Raw genomic sequence first — 21,884 nt, 5'->3', positions numbered from 1 at the left:
CAGCACCAGAACCTGACAAAGTGAAACCAGGCGAGTAGATGATGTCAGCATGGTGACGAGAGTGATGAGGACATGGACACAGACTTTTCACAAAGTACGGGCCCCTGCAATGTGCACATCATGGTGTCAGTTGGGCAGGTTCATGCCATGGAACACCGATTCCGGGCCCAGGAAACAAGCACAGACTGGTGGGACCGCATAGTGTTGCGGGTCTGGGATGATTCCCAGTGGCTGCAAAACTTTCACATGTGTAAGGGCACTTTCATGGAACTTTGTGACTTGCTTTCCCCTGCCCTGAAGCGCAAGAATACCAAGAGAAGAGCTGCCCTCACAGTTGAGGAGCGAGTGGCGATAGCCCTGTGGAAGCTTGCAATGCCAGACAGCTACTGGTCAGTCAGGAATCAGTTTGGAGTAGGCAAATTGACTGTGGGGGCTGCTGTGATGCAAGTAGCCAAACGCTATCACTGAGCTGCTAATATCAAGGGTAGTGAGTCTGGGAAATGCGCAGGTCCTAGTGGATGGCTTTGCTGCAATAGGATTCCCTAACTGTGGTGGGGCCATAGACAGAACCCATATCCCTATCTTGGGACCGGAGCACCAAGCCGGCGAGTACATAAACAGAAACGGATACTTTTCAGTGGTGCTGCAAGCACTGGTGGATCACAAGGGACATTTCACCAACATCAATGTGGGATGGCCAGGAAAGGTACATGACCCTTGCATCTTCAGGAACTCTGATCTGTTTCAACAGCTGCAGCAAGGGACTTACTTTCCAGACCAGAAAACTGTTGGGGATGTTGAAATGCCTATAGTTATCCTTGGGGACCCAGCCTACCCCTTAATGCCATGGCTCATGAAGCCTTACACAGGCAGCCTGGACAGTTGTCAGGAGCAAGTGCAGAATGGTGGTAGAATGTGCATTTGGACATTTAAAAGCATGCTGGTGCAGTTTACGGACTCGCTTAGACCTCAGCGAAACCAATATTCCCACTGTTATTACTGCTTGCTGTGTGCTCCACAATATCTGTGAGAGTGAGGGGGAGACTTTTATAGCAGGGTGGAAGGTTGAGGCAAATCGCCTGGCTGCTGGTTACGGACAGCCAGACACCAGGGTGGTTAGAAGAGCACAGGAGGGCGCGGTGCGTATCAGAGAAGCTTTGAAAGCCAGTTTCATGACTGGTCAGGCTATGGTGTGAAAGTTCTGTTTGTTTCTCCTTGATGAAACCCCCCCACCCCGCCCCTCGGTTCACTCTACTTCCCTGTAAGCTAACCACCCTCCCCTCCTCCCTTCGATCACCGCTTGCAGAGGCAATAAAGTCATTGCTGCTTCACATTCATGCATTCTTTATTCATTCATCACACAAATAGGGGGATAACTACCAAGGTAGCCCAGGAGGGGTGGTGGAGGACAGAAGCACCAGTAGGGGTGGTGGAGGAAGGAAGGACAAGGCCACACAGCACTTTAAAACTTATTGAAAGCCAGACTTCTGTTGCTTGGGCAATCCTCTGGGGTGGAGTGGCTGGATGCCCCCCCACCATGTTCTTGGGCATCTGGGTGAGGAGGCTATGGAACTTAGGGAGGAGGGCAGTTGGTTACACAGGGGCTGTAGGGGCAGTCTGTGCTCCAGCTGCCTTTCCTGAAGCTCAACCATAGGCTGGAGCATATTAGTTTGATCCTCCAGCAGCCTCAGCATTGAATCCTGCCTCCTCTCATCATGCTGCCGCCACCTTTCAGCTTCAGCCCTCTCTTCAGCCCACCACCTCTCCTCCCGGTCATTTTGCACTTTCCTGCACTCTGACATCGTCTGCCTCCACGCATTTGTCTGTGCTCTGACAGTGCAGGAGGACAGCATGAGCTCAGAGAACATTTCATCGCAAGTGTGCTTTTTTCGCCTTCTAATCTTCGCTAGCCTCTGGGAAGGAGAAGATCCTGTGATCCTTGAAACACATGCAGCTGGTGGAGAAGAAAAGGACAGTGGTATTTAAAAATACATTTTATAGAACAATGAGTACACTCTTTCACGGTAAACCTTGCTGTTAACATTACATACACAGCACATGTGCTTTCGTTCCAAAGTCACATTTTGCCTCCCCCCAGCGCGTGGCTAACTACAGGCAAACAGTGTAGCAGGAATGGGCACCTCTGAATGTCCCCTTCAGAAAAGCACCCTATTTCAGCCAGGTGACCATGAATGATATCACTCTCTTGAGGATAACAGAGAGAGATAAAGAACGGATGTTGTTTGAACGCCAGCAAACATACACTGCAATGCTTTATTCTATAATGATTCCTGAGTATGTGCTACTGGCCTGGAGTGGTAAAGTGTCCTACTGTGGTGGATGGAATAAGGCTGCCCTCCCCAGAAACCTTTTGCAAAGGCTTTGGGAGTACATCCAGGAGAGCCATGAATGCCAGGGCAAATTAATCATTAAACATGCTTGCTTTTAAACTATGTATAGTATTTTAAAAGGTACACTCACCAGAGGTCCCTTCTCCTCCTGGCAGGTCTGGGAGGCAGCCTTGAGTGGGTTCGGGGGGTACTGGCTCCAGGTCCAGGGTGAGAGACAGTTCCTGGCTGTCGGGAAAACTGGTTTCTCTGCTTACTTGCTGTGAGCTATCATCATCATCATCATCATCTTCCTTGTCCCCAAAACCTGCTTCTGTATTGCCTCCCTCTCCATTGAAGGAGTCAAACACGGCTGGGGTAGTGGTGGCTGAACCCCCTAAAATGGCATGCAGCCCATCATGGAAGCGGCATGTTTTGGGCTCTGTCCCAGAGCGGCCGTTTGCCTCTCTGGTTTTCTGGTAGGCTTGCCTCAGCTCCTTAAGTTTCACGCAGCACTACTTCAGGTCCCTGTTATGGCCTCTGTCCTTCATGCCCTGGGAGATTTTGACAAATGTTTTGGCATTTTGAAAACTGCAACAGAGTTCTGATAGCATGGATTCCTCTCCCCATACAGCGATCAGATCCCGTACCTCCCGTTCAGTCCATGCTGGAGCTCTTTTGAGATTCTGGGATGCCATCATGGTCACCTCTGCTGATGAGCTCTGTGCTCACTTGCAGCTTGCCACGCTGGCCAAACAGGAAATTGAAATTCAAAAGTTCGCAGTTCTTTTCCTGTCTACCTGGCCAGTGCATCTGGGTTGAGAGTGCTGCCCAGAGCGGTCACAATGGAGCACTCTGGGATAGCTCCCAGAGGCCAATACCATCTAATTGTGTCCACAGTACCCCAAATTTGACCCGGCAAGGCCGATTTCAGCGCTAATCCCCTTGTCGGGGGTGGAGTAAGGAAATCAATTTTAAGAGCCCTTTAAGTCAAGAAAAAGGCTTTATCGTGTGGACGGGTGCAGGGTTAAATTGACTTAATGCTGCTAAATTTGACCTCAACTTCTAGTGTAGACCAAGGCTAAAAGTGTTATTATATATTGATTTAGTTGAATGTAACACACACACACGTTCACTGTTCAGTCCTGGGTTGTAGCTGATTAGCTTGCACTGCTAAGTTTACAGGTCTGAGCTAAAGATCAGTGACCAGTTTTAAACCTGTAAGAATCTATACACAAAAGCTACACCAGCTTACCTGGATTTGTTATACCAATGCCACTGCTGTGCAAAGACAAAACACTGAAAATTAACACTTCATATTTAGTCAGAATGGTTTTTCTTCTCCTGATCCAGCATTAGGCATAGCTTTCCAGTAAGTTTCTTCTTTGATATTGCTACTCTGGCCACTCCAGCTCACATTGACTGAAAAGACTCATTGCATGTTTTAAGGCTATAATAAGCTACTCTGACTTCCTGTCTAACAGGCCATAAAATTCTATCCAGTAATTCCTGCAGCAAACCGGATAGCTTCTGGTAGTAACTTAGATGAAGTTACAACTTTGAAATTGCAAGTGTAATATCATCCTTTTTTGAAAGGAATAGTTAAAATGATTTTCCTTTAAAACACTGAAGATGTGAGATTACAAAATTGAATGTCAAGATTGAAAATTGTAGAAATATAAAAGGGTTATTTTGCCACTGTCCAGCTTTTTATTTGTCACCAAAATGACTTTTAAGGTGTATATCTTTTACTGGGATGACATGAGGCATACACCCCCCCTATTATACACACACCCCTCCCCCCATATTATATACCCTCAACATTCCACTCAGGAAGGATATTTTAAACATACTCTGAGCAGTGCTCTGCTACATTAGATGGATTTAGAAAGGGAAGTGAAGAGAGTACCAATAGCTATGTGAAAACACAGAGGGATTTAAGCAGAAAGCAAATTTCCAGGAAACTGGGATTTTATCTTTACTTGTATGTACAAGAATTCTGAGCACCTGTATTTATATCAGTAATGGGTAAGGACTGGTTCCTCTAGGACAGTGATCTCCAACCTTTTTAAGCACAAGATCACCTTTTGAATTTAAGTGCAACCCAGGATCTACCTCAAAGAAAATGTAGAAACAGTAATCACACAAACCCCCTTGCCCTGCCCACCTCTTCCCCCAGGGCCACAACCTTGGCCCGCCCCTTCTCTGAAGCCCCACACCACTCACTCCACCCCCCCCTCGCTTTCCCTCACCCACTTTCGCTGGGCTGAGACGGGGTGTTGGGGTGTGGGGTCTGGGCTAGGGCTGAGGGTTTGGAGTGTGGGAGGGGCTCCAGGCTGAGCCTGGGGAAGATGTGTAGGAGGGGGCTCAGGGTGCAGCCTCTGGGAGGGAGCTCAGGGCTGGAGCAGGAGGTTGGGGTGTAGGATGGGGTGCTGGCTTCAGGAGGGGGCTTAGGCAGTGGGTTGGGGTGCAGGGTATGGGCTCTGGGAGGGGGTTTTGGTGCAGATAGGGGTGCAGACTCCAGCTGGGCGCCGCTTACCTGAGGTGGCAGCGGCACAGCGGGGCTAAGGCAGGCTTCCTTGTGTGCCCTGTCCCCATGCCACTCCCCGTTTGGCTGCAAAAGGGTTAGCAACCGTATCATGATTGACTGGCCGATCACGGAGCCTGTGAGAGTGGATCTCATTCTCAGTGATCTACCAGTAAGTGACCATTGTTCTAGGAGGAGGAATTTCTTCCTTTGGCCAGCAGGGAGTGGTCAATACTCCTCCAGATTTGCCCCCATGTTAGCTGGGGGTAGCATGGCTAGTTTTACTTTTCCTCTAAACAATGTTAGAGGCACAAGATGGGTGAGACACTATTGTTTATTGGACCATCTTCTGTTGGTGAAAGAAGCTTTTGAGTTACACAGAGCACTTCCCCAGGTCTGGGAAAGGTACTCAGTGTCAGCTAAACACAAGGTTAAACAGATAGCTTAGCATAAGTAGTTACCACAGAGTATGGGAACCATTCAAAGTGAAGTGGCCCATTGAACACCCCTGTAGTCTGACAAACCGACAGAAGTTGGTCCAATAAAGGATATTACCTCCCACACCTTGCCTCTCTAATATCCTGGGACCCACATGGCTACAACATCTCTGCATTCCAACAATCTTGGTGGTTGAGCGCATTTTTTGCTGCTGCTTTTGACTTTCCATCCACAATTGTATTTCTGATTATGCTGACGTACTATTCCCTCTGGAGATGATGTCTTCATTCCCATGCTCTACATATTCTCTTCCTAACAAAAACTTGGCAAAATATTATATTGCATTCTGTAACTACCGTCTGGTGCATCCCACATTTCTGTTCAGTTTCAGCTCCAAATGATTAATCACTATGGTGATGAGTACTGAGACATGTCCACTCCTATCTAATAACGGACAGCAACCAATGACTTCTGATTTTCTTAAATACTAGTGCAACCTCTCTATTTCCTCTGCAGAAACTGTTCGGTGGGAGTGAGAAGGGGAAGAAGGGTCAGAAATGGAAATGCTCTCAGGCATTAAAGTCACAGGTAACTTCTTGATCAGCACAATCTCAGTGGCAACCTCCCATTTACTGCGGAAGTGACTTTTCCAAGTCAGAATATGCACAAAAACACTGACCCAGTCAGCAAAGCATTATGGAAGACATGACATATTGTTAGAAAGACAAGGTGGTTGTCACATACCACTCCACATGAGGTATCATTAAAGTCTTGTCTACACTACAATGTTGCTCCTGCTAATGTAAGTTGCCCATTACACTGTCTTAACTCCACCACCATGAGAGGCATAGCGCTTAGGTCAATGTAGTTAGGTGGACACTGTGTTGCTTACATCAGACTGTCAGCCCCTGGCAGCGGGGCTCTGGCTGTCGGTCCACCCCCCACACTGACAGATAAATCAGTGAAAGTTCTCCTGGGAGAGGGGGAGGATGTGCACTGCCAACAGAAGGAGCATAGTGTGGTCATGTAAAACCGATGCTGTGACAATACGTTGACATAATTTTGTAGTCAAGACCTGCCCTTTATAATTACAATTCATAATCAATGGGGATCATATCCTGAAAGATTTCTTTCATGAACCTCCACTTTTGGCCTTCAAACAACTCTCAACCTCTCCAAGCACCATCAGAAACAAGCTCCCCACAGACCAGGGCCCACCAATTCAAAGAGGCACGAGACCAGTGGTCTCCAACCTTTTTAGCCCCAGATCACTTTTTGAATCTAAGGGCAATGCAGGATGTACCCCACCCCTTCCCCAAAGCCCTGTTCCTTCCCCAAATCCCCGCCTCACTCACTCAATCCCCCCCCCCCACCATTGCTTGCTCTCCCCCACCCTCACTCATTTTCACCAGGCTGGGGCAGGGGGTCGGGGTTCGGGAGGGGGTGTGGGCTCTGGGCTGGGGCCAAGGGGTTTGCAGTGCAGAGGGGGCTCTGAGCTGAGCCTGGAGCAGGGGGTTGGGGAGGGGGTGAGGGGTGCAACATCTAGGAGGGAGTTTGGGTGCAGGAGGGGGCTCCAGACTGGACACAGTGTTGGGGTGCAGGAGGGGGTACAGGGTGCTGACTCTGGGAGGGGATCAGGGCTGGGGGTACAGGAGAGAGTTTGGGGTGCAAGAGGGGACAACATGCTCCTGCAGGCCCTGGGTGGGGAGCACGTGGCTCTGCACATTGCCCTTCTCTGGGAGCACCAATCCTGCAGCTCTCCTGGCTAATGGGAGCTGTGGGGGTGGTGCTTGCAGGCAGGAGCAGCATGCAGAGGGAGATACCTGCAGCCAGAACCACCCCCCCCCCATCTCCAGGGCCATGCTGGCTGCTTCTGGGAGTGACGTGGAGCTGGGGTAGGCAGGGAGTCTGCCTTAGCAGCAGCCACACTGCACCACCAGAGATCGTGATTGACTGGGAGAGCCTCTAGGATTGACCAGTTGGTGACCACTGCACTAGACCTTGCCATAACAGACGCAAAACCTGCAGACATATCTCCAGGGCTATGATGATCAATACACCTTTCTACCCTGCAACACACCTTTCAAGATCCATGGGTCCTACGCATGCCTATCATATGTGATGTACCTCATCCAGTGCATCAAATGCCCCGAAAATTATGTAGAAGAAATGAGAATCATTATGCTCCCGCATGAACCACTCACAGAAAAGTGATAAGACAAAATTACCATATCACCCATGGGCAAACACTTTTTACAAGACAAATCACTCCATATCTGACCTCTGTCCTTGTCCTCAAAGAAACCTTCCAAAGATGATCCTAGGAGCTTAATTCATAACTTTGATAGACACTAAAAATCATTGACTTAGTAATGACACTGGATCAATGGCTCATTACAACAATTTGTAACCTGCCTTTGCCTTATGACTGCAGAGGTGTTAGCTGCCTACTTTACCTTGAATGGTCTCTTGCATTGCAACATGTGTTAACTCCTGGTGTCAGAGTAGCAGCTGTGTTAGTCTCTAAGATGCCACAAGTACTCCTTTTCTTTTTGCGCATACAAACATTTATTTGAGCATAAGCTTTTGTGAGCTACAGCTCACTTCATCGGATGTTAACTCCTGGTGGTTAACACTCTGTTTCACCTCGCATTTAGCTATGAGACCAAGTACCTTTCCCAGAGCTGAAGAACTTTGTGTGGCTCAAAAGCTTGTCTCTCTCACCACAGAAGTTAGTCCAATGAGAGATATTACCTCAGCCACCTTGTCTTTCTAATATCCTGGGATCAGTACAGATACAACTACACTGCAATCCACATTGTTAGGTTTTCAGGCTCCTGTGAACTACCCCAGAAAGATTTCAGAGTAGCAGCCGTGTTAGTCTGTATTCGCAAAAAGAAAAGGAGGACTTGTGGCACCTTAGAGACTAACCAATTTATTAGAGCATAAGCTTTCGTGAGCTACAGCTCACTTCCTCAGATGCATATCGTGGAAACTGCAGCAGGCTTTATATATACACAGAGAATATGAAACAATACCTATTCCCACCCCACTGTCCTGCTGGTAATAGCTTATCTAAAGTGATTTCCAGCACAAATCCAGGTTTTCTCACCCTCCACCCCCCCCACACAAATTCACTCTCCTGCTGGTGATAGCCCATCCAAAGTGACAACTCTTTACACAATGTGCATGACAATCAAGCTGGGCTATTTCCTGCATAAATCCAGGTTCTCACATCCCCCCCACCCCCATACACACACAAACTCACTCTCCTGCTGGTAATAGCTCATCCAAACTGACCACTCTTCAAGTTAAAATCCAAGTTAAACCAGAACATCTGGGGGGGGGGGTAGGAAAAAACAAGAGGAAACAGGCTACCTTGCATAATGACTTAGCCACTCCAAGTCTCTATTTAAGCCTAAATTAATAGTATCCAATTTGCAAATGAATTCCAATTCAGCAGTTTCTCGCTGGAGTCTGGATTTGAAGTTTTTTTGTTTTAAGATAGCGACCTTCATGTCTCTGATCGCGTGACCAGAGAGATTGAAGTGTTCTCCGACTGGTTTATGAATGTTACAATTCTTGACATCTGATTTGTGTCCATTTATTCTTTTACGTAGAGACTGTCCAGTTTGACCAATGTACATGGCAGAGGGGCATTGCTGGCACAGGATGGCATATATCACATTGGTGGATGTGCAGGTGAACGAGCCTCTGATAGCGTGGCTGATGTTATTAGGCCCTGTGATGGTGTCCCCTGAATAGATATGTGGGCACAGTTGGCAACGGGCTTTGTTGCAAGGATAAGTTCCTGGGTTAGTGGTTCTGTTGTGTGGTATGTGGTTGTTGGTGAGTATTTGCTTCAGGTTGCGGGGCTGTCTGTAGGCAAGGACTGGCCTGTCTCCCAAGATTTGTGAGAGTGTTGGGTCATCCTTTAGGATAGGTTGTAGATCCTTAATAATGCGTTGGAGGGGTTTTAGTTGGGGGCTGAAGGTGACGGCTAGTGGCGTTCTGTTATTTTCTTTGTTAGGCCTGTCCTGTAGTAGGTAACTTCTGGGAACTCTTCTGGCTCTATCAATCTGTTTCTTTACTTCTGCAGGTGGGTATTGTAGTTGTAAGAAAGCTTGACAGAGATCTTGTAGGTGTTTGTCTCTGTCTGAGGGGTTGGAGCAAATGCGGTTGTATCGCAGAGCTTGGCTGTAGACGATGGATCGTGTGGTGTGGTCAGGGTGAAAGCTGGAGGCATGCAGGTAGGAATAGCGGTCAAAAAAAAACCAACCTTCCACACAAACTTCCTCGTGGCTGGATTTTACTAAAACTAGACAAGCCATTTACAACGCACACTTTGCTTCTCTACAAAAGAAAAAGGACACTAAACTTTCTAAACTACTACATGCTACAAGGGGCCACAGCAATGGTTCCCTCAACCCACCTAGCAATATTGTTAACCTATCCAACTATACTCTCAGCCCAGCAGAAGCAGCTGTTCTATCTCGGGGCCTCTCCTTCTGCCCCTCCACCCCCACGAACATGATACAGTTCTGTGGTGACCTAGAATCCTATTTTCGACGTCTCCGACTCAAGGAATATTTCCAAAATACCTCTGAACAGCATACTAATCCACAGAGGTCTCCCTACCAACACTACAGAAAGAGGGATTCTAGGTGGACTCCTCCTGAAGGTCGAAACAGCAGACTGGACTTCTACATAGAGTGCTTCCGCCGACGTGCACGGGCTGAAATTGTGGAAAAGCAGCATCACTTGCCCCATAACCTCAGCCATGCGGAACGCAATGCCATCCACAGCCTCAGAAACAACTCTGACATCATAATCAAAAAGGCTGACAAAGGAGGTGCTGTTGTCGTCATGAATAGGTCGGAATATGAACAAGAGGCTGCTCGGCAGCTCTCCAACACGAGTTTCTACAAGCCATTACCCTCTGATCCCACTGAGAGTTACCAAAAGCAACTACAGCATTTGCTCAAGAAACTTCCTGAAAAAGCACAAGATCAAATCCGCACAGACACACCCCTGGAACCCCGACCTGGGATATTCTATCTACTACCCAAGATCCATAAACCTGGAAATCCTGGGCGCCCCATCATCTCAGGCATTGGCACCCTGACAGCAGGATTGTCTGGCTATGTAGACTCCCTCCTCAGGCCCTACGCTACCAGCACTCCCAGCTACCTTCGAGACACCACTGACTTCCTGAGGAAACTACAATCCATCGGTGATCTTCCTGATAACACCATCCTGGCCACTATGGATGTAGAAGCCCTCTACACCAACATTCCACACAAAGATGGACTACAAGCCGTCAAGAACACTATCCCCGATAATGTCACGGCTAACCTGGTGGCTGAACTTTGTGACTTTGTCCTTACCCATAACTACTTCACATTTGGGGACAATGTATACCTTCAGATCAGCGGCACTGCTATGGGTACCCGCATGGCCCCACAGTATGCCAACATTTTTATGGCTGATTTAGAACAACGCTTCCTCAGCTCTCGTCCCCTAAAGCCCCTACTCTACTTGCGCTATATTGATGACATCTTCATCATCTGGACCCATGGAAAAGAAGCCCTTGAGGAATTCCACCATGATTTCAACAATTTCCATCCCACCACCAACCTCAGCCTGGTCCAGTCCACACAAGAGATCCACTTCCTGGACACTACAGTGCTAATAAACAATGGTCACATAAACACCACCCTATACCGGAAACCTACTGACCGCTATTCCTACCTGCATGCCTCCAGCTTTCACCCTGACCACACCACACGATCCATCGTCTACAGCCAAGCTCTGCGATACAACCGCATTTGCTCCAACCCCTCAGACAGAGACAAACACCTACAAGATCTCTGTCAAGCTTTCTTACAACTACAATACCCACCTGCAGAAGTAAAGAAACAGATTGATAGAGCCAGAAGAGTTCCCAGAAGTTACCTACTACAGGACAGGCCTAACAAAGAAAATAACAGAACGCCACTAGCCGTCACCTTCAGCCCCCAACTAAAACCCCTCCAACGCATTATTAAGGATCTACAACCTATCCTAAAGGATGACCCAACACTCTCACAAATCTTGGGAGACAGGCCAGTCCTTGCCTACAGACAGCCCCGCAACCTGAAGCAAATACTCACCAACAACCACATACCACACAACAGAACCACTAACCCAGGAACTTATCCTTGCAACAAAGCCCGTTGCCAACTGTGCCCACATATCTATTCAGGGGACACCATCACAGGGCCTAATAACATCAGCCACACTATCAGAGGCTCGTTCACCTGCACATCCACCAATGTGATATATGCCATCATGTGCCAGCAATGCCCCTCTGCCATGTACATTGGTCAAACTGGACAGTCTCTACGTAAAAGAATAAATGGACACAAATCAGATGTCAAGAATTGTAACATTCATAAACCAGTCGGAGAACACTTCAATCTCTCTGGTCACGCGATCAGAGACATGAAGGTCGCTATCTTAAAACAAAAAAACTTCAAATCCAGACTCCAGCGAGAAACTGCTGAATTGGAATTCATTTGCAAATTGGATACTATTAATTTAGGCTTAAATAGAGACTTGGAGTGGCTAAGTCATTATGCAAGGTAGCCTGTTTCCTCTTGTTTTTTCCTACCCCCCCCCCCCCCAGATGTTCTGGTTTAACTTGGATTTTAACTTGAAGAGTGGTCAGTTTGGATGAGCTATTACCAGCAGGAGAGTGAGTTTGTGTGTGTATGGGGGTGGGGGGGATGTGAGAACCTGGATTTATGCAGGAAATAGCCCAGCTTGATTGTCATGCACATTGTGTAAAGAGTTGTCACTTTGGATGGGCTATCACCAGCAGGAGAGTGAATTTGTGTGGGGGGGTGGAGGGTGAGAAAACCTGGATTTGTGCTGGAAATCACTTTAGATAAGCTATTACCAGCAGGACAGTGGGGTGGGAATAGGTATTGTTTCATATTCTCTGTGTATATATAAAGCCTGCTGCAGTTTCCACGATATGCATCTGAGGAAGTGAGCTGTAGCTCACGAAAGCTTATGCTCTAATAAATTGGTTAGTTACCCCAGAAAGAAAATCCCTACACTCAGTCTTTGGGGAAAGAAGGGAACTTGTAGTGATCTAAAATACCAGTTCACTGAGTATTTGTGTTTATCAATTTACAAACTCTACATGATGAGGATCAGTGAAGATCAGATGAAGGCTCTCCATATTTATAAATGCAAGAATTTATACCAAGTCCAAAGGCTCATGACAAAGTATTCCAGACAAGTCCTTACACACTGTGGCAAAGCTATCTGCTCTGCCAGCTCTATTAGAAGGCATCAAGTTGAAGAGTTATGTTAAATTAATCACACTTGTTTCATATGTAATCCTGGTGATTGCTGTATAAGAAGCTACAATGCACTCTTGCCAAATGATCAAATTAAAAGACTATATTACCAAAAAGTCTGAAATTCTCTTTTGCTTGTTTATATTTGTAGACAGGCAGGCAGACTTCTGACTCCTTCATGGGTGAGATGACTATGTTCCAACCTCTGCTGTTGTGATGTGATAATTTTCCTGGGTGGCTGGAAACTGGTTTGATACTCCACCCTGTCTTCTAATCACTTGTTAACAGTGTTAAAAATAGTCTCCTGCTGTAATTGCAGATAGAGATTCTCATTACTAGCAAAACAAGCTGAAAGCTTAAGGGGGAGGGGAATATGCTATTGGGTAAATGTGTCCCATTACAGCAAAAAGCAACCAACTTTGACAGTGGGCTGTATTGGCAAATTTATTGCCTCTTACCACCACATACTGCTTATTTTTTAAAATTAGGGCACAGTTAGTCCCATGCTGAAATTTACGTTTCAATCGTTTCTTTCGTATAGACTAGCATTTGTTTTAATTTTGGCTCAAAGCCTCTTATGCTGTGGAACACACTTGACAAAGTGAGCGCTCACAGAATTATAGCTGGTTATACTGCTAATTCACTCATGCAGCAAGACACGGCCTAAGTCTGCTCTTCCACCAGTGTAAATCAGGAGTAGTTCCACTGAAAGCAATGGAGGAACAGCAGGGTAAAACAGAGGCAAACAGATCAGAAGCAGCAGGAGCAACAAATAGCTTTCAGATCAGTGATGTCTAGAGGCACCACTAGATGGCACAGAAACCTAGCAAAGAGAGAGCGAGAGCTTTTGATCACAGTTTTGCTAAAACCAATATGCATCTGCTTTGTTGACATGTTCCTAATGCGCTGAAGCCAACAAAAATAATGCAATTTTAAGAGGAACAAACGGGGTGCTTGTGAGTTCAGATACAGTGTACTTTGCCACAAATTCACAAATGCATCCGATGAAGTGAGCTGTAGCTCACGAAAGCTTATGCTCAAATAAATTTGTTAGTCTCTAAGATGCCACAAGTCCTCCTTTTCTTTTTGCGAAATTCTAGGTCCATCCATCCAAGTACTTATGTTTCTCACCCTATCATAGCATCTGAGTGCCTCAATCTTTAGCTTAACCCCCTGTGAGGTACAGGAGTCCTATCATTCTGCTTTTGTGGATGGTGAATGGACCCCTCCCCAGCCCCCCATCTCCCAAGTCAAAGACTAGTGTTCTAACCACTGGACCAAAGAAAGTCTAGAACCAGGCCCCTTTGATAAAGTATCTCAAGCTGGGCACCCAAAGTCATTTGGTGCTTTGGAAACACTAAGGGTTTGATAGTCCAGATTAGCTATTGCACACAAACTCCCCACATGGACATTCATTGTACACTGACTGCCTTCATCCAGTTTGGCTTAATCCACTTCCGAAGTGGATTACAGTAAACCACAGTGTGAAAAGAAATGACCACACAGGGAGTTAGTGCAGGATAGCTGCTACTCCTTAAAAACTCTCACACCCTTATTTCTCAATAGCTTCCCTGTGCAGACAAGGCCTTAGTCTGAGTGCCCAGCAGGTGGTTCCAGCGATGTCAAGTTGCACTCATTTACCGAACAGTTTTGCCTGCATTAGTTCCCAGCATCTCTTATTTCACTGTGCTGCTCTAACATACGTGGCACGGGATGTGGCTTGGAGTAAGGTTTGTTCCCTCCTACACCCCTATGCAGGTCCAGGGACAAGTTAGCGCCTAGTAACAGATAGGCGTTACTGCTTTTCTCTCCTATTGAGATTGAGGAGTTGACCCAGCTACGGGTGAGGGTAAGACCCAGCTGGATCCTAGTCCTGCCCATCCATTACCAATGGAATCGTTAGCTAGGCTCCAAGAGCACAAACTTTATCTTGAGATGTACACCTTAGGTTGCACCCTATTTATAGGTATGAGATTTTTTTTTTTATTAGCTCATCACCTTAGCTATAGGACCCTAGGCTGAGCTTATGAGGCTGGCTGTTTAGAAATTCATCATTTACACAAGCCACTCAAGGCTTGGTCTACACTTAAAGCTTATATTGGCATAGCTATGTCAGTCAGAAGTGTGGTTTTAACAGTCCTGACTAACACCACTATGCTGACAACAGCCCCAGAGTCCTTGCAGCCATGCTGACAGAGAAATGCTTTTGTCGGCATGAACATCATCATTCTGGTGGTGGTATTTCTTCACTGGTAGAAAAGCTCCTTCTGTCAGTGTAAACTGCATCTATGCCAGGGGATTGTGGTGATTTACCTATACCAACAGCGGCTGTGTAGCATAGACACAACCCAAATCTGCTTTAACATCAGAGTCAATAAAGATGGACACTCCTGATTAAAAGTTTAGTCACTTTTCAGAGTATAACGGTCAAAGTTATCCATAATAAATGATACATGGTGGGCGAGGTCATTTATTTTATTGCACTAACTTCTGTTGGTGAAACAGAGAAGCTTTTAAAGCACCAATAGAATTTGGTCCAATAAAAGATCTCACCCACCTTGTCTTGAATATTCTAGGATCAACATGGCTACACCACCAGTGCAAACCCATAATCAAGGACATAAATGACTGCACAGTGCTTTGAGAATAAGTGGTATATTATTGCTGAGTATTATTATTTCTAAGATTAACCCCTCCCCCCCAAGAATGCCTGCTTTTTTTTTTAAATTAAAGAAAGTTAACTAAAAAGGAAGCTGTGGATTTACCATAGATTTTAAATAACTTTATGTAACCTGTTAAAGAGGCACATTCCCATTAACCTTTCCCTTATTTGAGTGTGGGGTATCAGATTTAAATGCGGATTACTACTCCTGTCATAAATATAAAGGGAAGGGTAAACACCTTTAAAATCCCTCCTGGGCAGAGGAAAAACCCTTTCACCTGTAAAGGGTTAAGAAGCTAGGATAACCTCGCTGGCACCTGACCAGAATGACCAATGAGGAGACAAGGTACTTTCAAAAGCTGGGGGGAGAGAAAAACAAAGCCCCCCTCTCTCTCTCTGTCTGGGTGATGCTTTTGCCAGGGACAGAACAGGAATGGAGTCTTAGAACTTAGTAAGTAATCTAGCTAGATATGCGTTAGATTCTGATTCCTTTAAATGGCTGAGAAAATTAAGCTGTGCTGAATGGAATGTAGATTCCTGTTTGTGTCTTTTTGTAACTTAAGGTTTTGCCTAGAGGGAGTCTCTAGGTTTTGAATCTGATTACCCTGTAAGGTATTTACCATCCTGATTTTACAGAGGTGATTCTTTTTACTTTTTCTTCTATTAAAATTCTTTTTAAGAATCTGATTGCTTTTTTCATTGTTCTTAAGATCCAAGGGCTTGGGTCTGTGTTCACCTATGCAAATTGGTGAGGATTTTTAATCAAACCTTCCCCAGGAAAGGGGTGTAAGGTTTGGGAGGAAAGACATTTCCAAACAGGCTCTTTCCCAATTATATCCCTGTTAGACGTTTGGTGGTGGCAGCGAAAGTCCAAGGGCAAAAGGTAAAATAGTTTGTACCTTGGGGAAGTTTTAACCTGAGCTGGTAAAAATAAGCTTAGGGGGTTTTTATGCAGGTCCCCACATCTGTACCCTAGCATTCAAAGTGGGGAAGAAACCGTGACAACTCCCATTAGTTGTCAGGGTTGAACATGCAACCCACAAAGAACAGACAACTTTTAGCTAAAAAAGGAAATATTTTGTAAAGAGGGATTGTTTAAGCCAGGCAGTAGGCTTGGCCTAACTAAAAAAATCAGCTAGGAAACAAATGAAGTTATTCCTATAATGCTCCTCTGTTTAACAAAATTCAATGTTTTAAAAATGAACAGCCCCATTTTTATAAATATCCCATTTTTATGCACCAGTAATTTGAATATCCTTTATATCCGTCTGTAAATGACAACTCATTCACACAGCTATTTTAAATAGAAATGTACAATGGCTCAGGCTCTTTACAAAGCCAGCTATTGGATACATGCAATCTGCAGATTCTACTATCCTTCAGAGTGAGGTAGTTCTTTACTTTGCAGGAAGTCCCACTGAGGAAGACGATCAGGCCTTGGAAATAGCCAGTACTGCATACCACCACTTCTATAGAGGTTTTTAATGGAGAATAAGATAAGTGTCTAGCTCTCATGGTTGTGAAGAAAACCTCAAATGTGTGACCCGAGTATAAACAGATGCAGGGATATCTCAGAGTCTGCAGAGAAAAAAAAAAAATCACTCTGAAAGGTGTAAATGGCCCTGTTCATTTCACTGAGGGCCTACCAGATGCCTACATTGCATAAGCCTGGGCTCTGACTCAGGTTTGAGCCCAAATCTCCCTTCTGTCCACACACAAATCAGGCTGACTCACATCAGCAAATGCTCAGGACATGGGTCCTAGGACCCTGCTAAGGGAAGGGTCAGAGCTCACGTCCCTCTGTGACTCAGGTCTCAGCCCTGTCATTTTGCAGCAGGGACACAGGTCAAGCAGCAGACTTGAGTCAGGTCTGTGTAGTGCAGCATGGATGACTAGCATGGCTGAGAGACACAGGTTTACATTGCCATGTGGATGCTCAAGTGAGGGCTTGGAAACATCACATCCACAAGCCTAGGTCCCGTAGACCTTGGCTTAGTGTCCAGTGTAGACACCCTCATTGAGTAGGGGGTAATTTGAAATGTTAGCATTGTTAACTATTTCATTCCCTGGGATGGGTCTATACCTAAACTTAGGTCAACCTAATTACATAGCTCAGGGCTGTGAAAAATTTCACATCCTGTGTGATATAGGTTGAGCCAAACCCCACTGTAGATACAGCTGCTTGATGGAAGAAATCTATTGATTAGCTACCAACTCTCAAGCAGGTGGATTTACTACAACTATGGAAAAGCTAATTCTGTCACTGTACTAAGAGCCATGTACACCTTATACACGGTAGATTGCAGGTCAAGCTCTTGTACCAGATATGGACTACCAACAGAGCCTCTGTGTCAGACAGATACACTGGAGCCGTGTCTGCCAGGAGATCCTTTAACGTACTGCTTGGAATGGCTGGCGAACGCACTGTTGCTGCAGCCATGTCGGTCCCAGGACATTAGAAAGACAAGGTGGGAGAGGTAATAGTGGTTATGGGACCAACTTCTGTGGGGGGAGAGCTTAAGAAGATTTTGAGCTTAAGAGCAGCTCTGGGTGACTCAAAAGCTTCTCACCAAGAGAAGTTGGCCCAGTAAGCTCCTCCACTGTGCGTCTCTCGGAATAGCAGTTGTTAGATTAAGTTGAATAGGTAATGTATGGCACCACCTAGTGGTTGAACAGTAAATACAGTTTAGCAGAGTCTAAACTCCAGCTGTGCCATTCTAGCACTTGTGCCTTAAATCCAGTCTCATTTTGTTAGAAGTGGGTGGCACTGGGGAGATATCACCACTTATTCCCTCCTTTCCCCCACAGGCATGATCATTCCACACTGGAAGTCTTAATGCAGGTTATATATAGTAAACAACATACACTCAGCTCAAAATAGCAGTAAGCCACACTGCCAAATGGAAAAATTGAATTGTTGGAGGGAAGCTGGATGTACTAAATGTCTAAAGTGCTGCAATGGGGAGTTGTGTTTGAAAACTCACAGCTAAGAAAGGTGAGTGCATGAGAGAAAAATCTTATGAATGGTTATTTCTGAGTTAAGGGGATATTGGGATCAGACTAAGCCAAGCTACTCAAGCCTATCTGCATTTTCAGTACATCATAATTTCTATCTGTGTAACCGGGTACCTATATGACCATCTGTCACTAGTATCTGGCCAGATGACAGGCAGTTTTGCCAAATATTTGCAGAGGCCTTTGAACTGGATTGCCCCTTGATATAATGAGAGGGTACCTCTAACCTGCTCTAAAGCCCTATGGCTAGGGCCCTACCAAATTCACAGCCCATTATGGTCAATTTCACAGCCGTAGGATTTGGAAAAAAGTAAATTTCATACTTTCAGATGTTTAAATCTGAAATTTCATGGTGGTGTAACTGTGGGAGACCCCACACAACACAGGATTGTGGAGGCGGGGGTGTTGCTGGACTCAAGACAGCAACCATGAAGCTTCCTGTAGCCACAGGAGGTTCCCGGAGGTGGGTCTGAGCTCCTCCCCCCAAGAGCAGCTGTGCAGGAGATGGACAAGTCCTGTCTCTCCCCAGCCCAGTGGGAGCTAGGAGCCCCCTGGTAGCAGTGGGAGATAAGATTTCACAGGGAAGGGCTTATTTCACTGTCCATGATGTGATTTTTACATCTGTGAAATTGGTAGGGCCTTACCTAGGGCCTTCATTCTACAACTAGTGCCATGTGAACAGACCCCCAAAGCTGCCTGGATCTGACTGTGGCATCAGTATCTGGGGGCCTGTTTTTGTCAAGTGGTGCATAAATGTTTTATCACAAACACACAGTAAACTAGTCAAGCCAACTTACTGTTTGATTGTTGTCAAGGGGGGAGGGCAGGATATGGATATTCTAGACCTGCCTAACTATAATAGCCCAAATGAGAGACAAACCTCAGCTGCATACCAAGGATAGAATACTAAGATGGGGTAGGTTTAACTCTGAATAACGGAGGGATCATTAACACATTGGTCTCTTCTTCTCACAAATACAACCTACCCAAAGTCAAGCACACTGTGCCGATATTTCGCCGGTCCAGCTGTATACATATTCAAATTGCTTCATTGAAAAATATAAATGCTAATTAAAAACAATTACTGTAGACAATTAGAGTTAGTCCCTCTCTGGACCTTTCAACTTTTTTTTTTTAAATGCATAAAGAGATTTTAATTAAGGTCTCTTGGCTTTAGTGCTACTACCAAAACAAAACAAAAACACACAACCCTGATATTTCAGATGTATGGTGACATTGTGCTAGTTCCACTTACCAGGCACTGTTTTATTGACACTGGATTACTGCCATGTTTTCAAAAAGCATTAGCATCAAAAGAGTCTTATTCCTCCCTAAGGTCTCAACCATTATTGCTGATTGTAATTAAGCAGAGAGCTGTATGTCCCAACTTCACTTCTGAACTATAAAAGGTATTTTAAAACAATTCAGTAGAGGATTGCATTTTTTCCCATAGGTTTTTAGTATTTTGAGCCTCATTTGATATCAGCACTGTATTAATATAAAGCAATTTATTTCTGAGTAAATGACATATAGAGCCAGTCTTTGCAATCAGTTGAAATCCATTTTTGTCTATACAGGTTCTTATACCACTCTTCACTGAAGAATTGGAACACTTTCAAGTAGTGCTTTAAGTAAGGTGACTAACCTCTACCATGCGTTTCTCTTTGGGTTTGCCCAAATAAGGGATCAATCAGGATCAAGATTACATGTACATTATACAGAATTCGTTACGTTTCCTGCAATAAAATGAGCATTTGGTAGCCCAAGATACAAAACTGGACACTAGCTTATGGATTTTAAGGGTACAAAAATGCAACGCATGTACTATTTATGCAGGATTCCTATGCATATTGAAAAGAAATTGTTTGTAGGAAAAGCACAAAGTAGCCAGCAAGTTTTTTTTTGGTACAGCACCCGTGAGTCAGACTCATTTGAGTTTTAAGACTTAACTATAATCTAAGGTTAAGTTTAATAGCTCCGCTTACCCAGATTAGATCTAAAGAACATACTTCAGTTTCTTAGCTTAAGTACAGCGTGTTCCCTTTCTAAGAAAGGGCCTTCTTCCTATTGCTTGTTTAGGCAGAGCAGTAATCACAGACAAAGTGCGACTAATTCCTTAACACAATAATGTAATGCTAGTTTGAAGCCAGTGCAGTTACTCCAGAGATTAATTTGGTTTAGTGAAAAAGCTATTTTCTTGAACAAAAATGTTTTCCATTTGTCACTCAAGAGCTGATGATTTGAACTGCAGTAACACCCACAATACAATGCATGGGATAGATACCTTCCAAACACAGAATCAGCCTGTAAAGGAGTGGACTCACCGCTGATTCACCCCCTCATAGCTGGGCATAACATAACATCTTCATCTAGCACCCCCTGCTGGCAGTCACTCCAGCCCAGCAGTGGTCTGCTTCCTCTCGTGACTCAGCCCTCCAACCAGGTCTCAGGCTGTCCAGGGTCTTCACATCACCTTTTCCAGTGGCTGGTAGGGGAACCCAGGCCCTCTGTCTTCTCTGGGTTCCAGCCCAGCACCCCTGTAATAAATACACAAGGTCTGGCTATTCAGGCCCCCTGCATCCTCTTCTTACCTCAGCCTGTCTGTAGGTCTTTCACGCAGCCCCTCCCTGGGATCACAGAGTACGAGGGTTTATCTCAGGCTCCTTGAAGCCTCAGGTTTCACCTTTCCTTCAGGGCTGTGGGTCACAGGATTCCTTCCTAGAGTTCTCCAACAAACCCCAAACCAACAGAATAACTACAAACTACTTCCATCCCTCCCAGTCTTGAATGCTAGTCCTCCCCACTATTCTGCTCCTCACCTGAGCACCAGCACTCCAGGATTGCCTCCCTAGAGTCATGCCCTATAAGAGCACATTCTGCTTTCTCAGGCTTTTCTTAAGTCTCCTGACTTCTACCACCACAGCGCACGCACACTGAGCTTTCCTGGGTCTCTGCTAACTGAGCTTTCCAGGTGGACCTGTTAACCAACTTGCTTAGTGCCAAAGTGCCAGCAGGTGGGTTGACTGAGCACTCAGGCACCTGTTAACTCTCTCAGTACCAGTGTGGGCTTTGCACCACACTGCACAGCCCTTGCGTATAGTCTCAAAGACAGACCAACAGACAGATAACATCTAAGCAAAATATCACAGATACAGTCTTCTCCACCCCATTCATATCCCCCTGTCCCTAACAACAGGTTGTGAGGCCTCTGCTGTTAGATCTCCATAACTGCAGTCCAAAATAAAGTAACACAAAAGCGGAGGCTAAATAGACACCATCAGCTTGAACTCTAGCCAGTTTTGAAAACAAAGTTAGAAGTAGTTTAAATGCCTCCACCTGCCCCTGAGCCACCTAGCCATGTGAGGGGGTGACCTGTGATTTGAGGCTATGGTTATTAATAAAGCCCTGAACCTGCAGCTGACCACTTGATGGCATGTGAGCACAGTTCATGGCAGGATCAACACCTAGATCACAACTTTCCTGATTTGATCAAAGGGCTCCAGATATATGATGGTTTTTCTCAAAGCTCCAGCTCTTGGAGTTAGATTATTATTAATTATTTGTAT

The 21,884-nt window shown here is 45.5% G+C and overlaps 1 long non-coding RNA gene across 2 annotated transcripts; it reads right to left on the bottom strand.

The window, feature by feature from the left end:
- Positions 1-877: 877 nt before the first annotated feature.
- Positions 878-21,307, bottom strand: LOC144930845 (uncharacterized). Of its 2 annotated transcripts, XR_013636289.1 has the most exons (4): positions 21,138-21,307; positions 20,643-20,855; positions 2,482-2,881; positions 878-1,954 (listed from the first exon to the last, which is right to left on the bottom strand). It is a non-coding gene; the product is annotated as an uncharacterized LOC144930845 (long non-coding RNA). The 2 variants fall into 2 exon arrangements; XR_013636290.1 differs by lacking the exons at positions 20,643-20,855; positions 21,138-21,307 and adding an exon at positions 12,752-13,271 and having other exon boundaries at positions 880-1,954.
- Positions 21,308-21,884: the final 577 nt, after the last annotated feature.

This window comes from Lepidochelys kempii, chromosome 9, assembly GCF_965140285.1.
Source record: "Lepidochelys kempii isolate rLepKem1 chromosome 9, rLepKem1.hap1, whole genome shotgun sequence".
Classification (NCBI taxonomy): domain Eukaryota; kingdom Metazoa; phylum Chordata; order Testudines; family Cheloniidae; genus Lepidochelys; species Lepidochelys kempii.
Note: the sequence above shows the minus strand (reverse complement) of the source record. Positions and strands in the feature narration are given on the sequence as shown.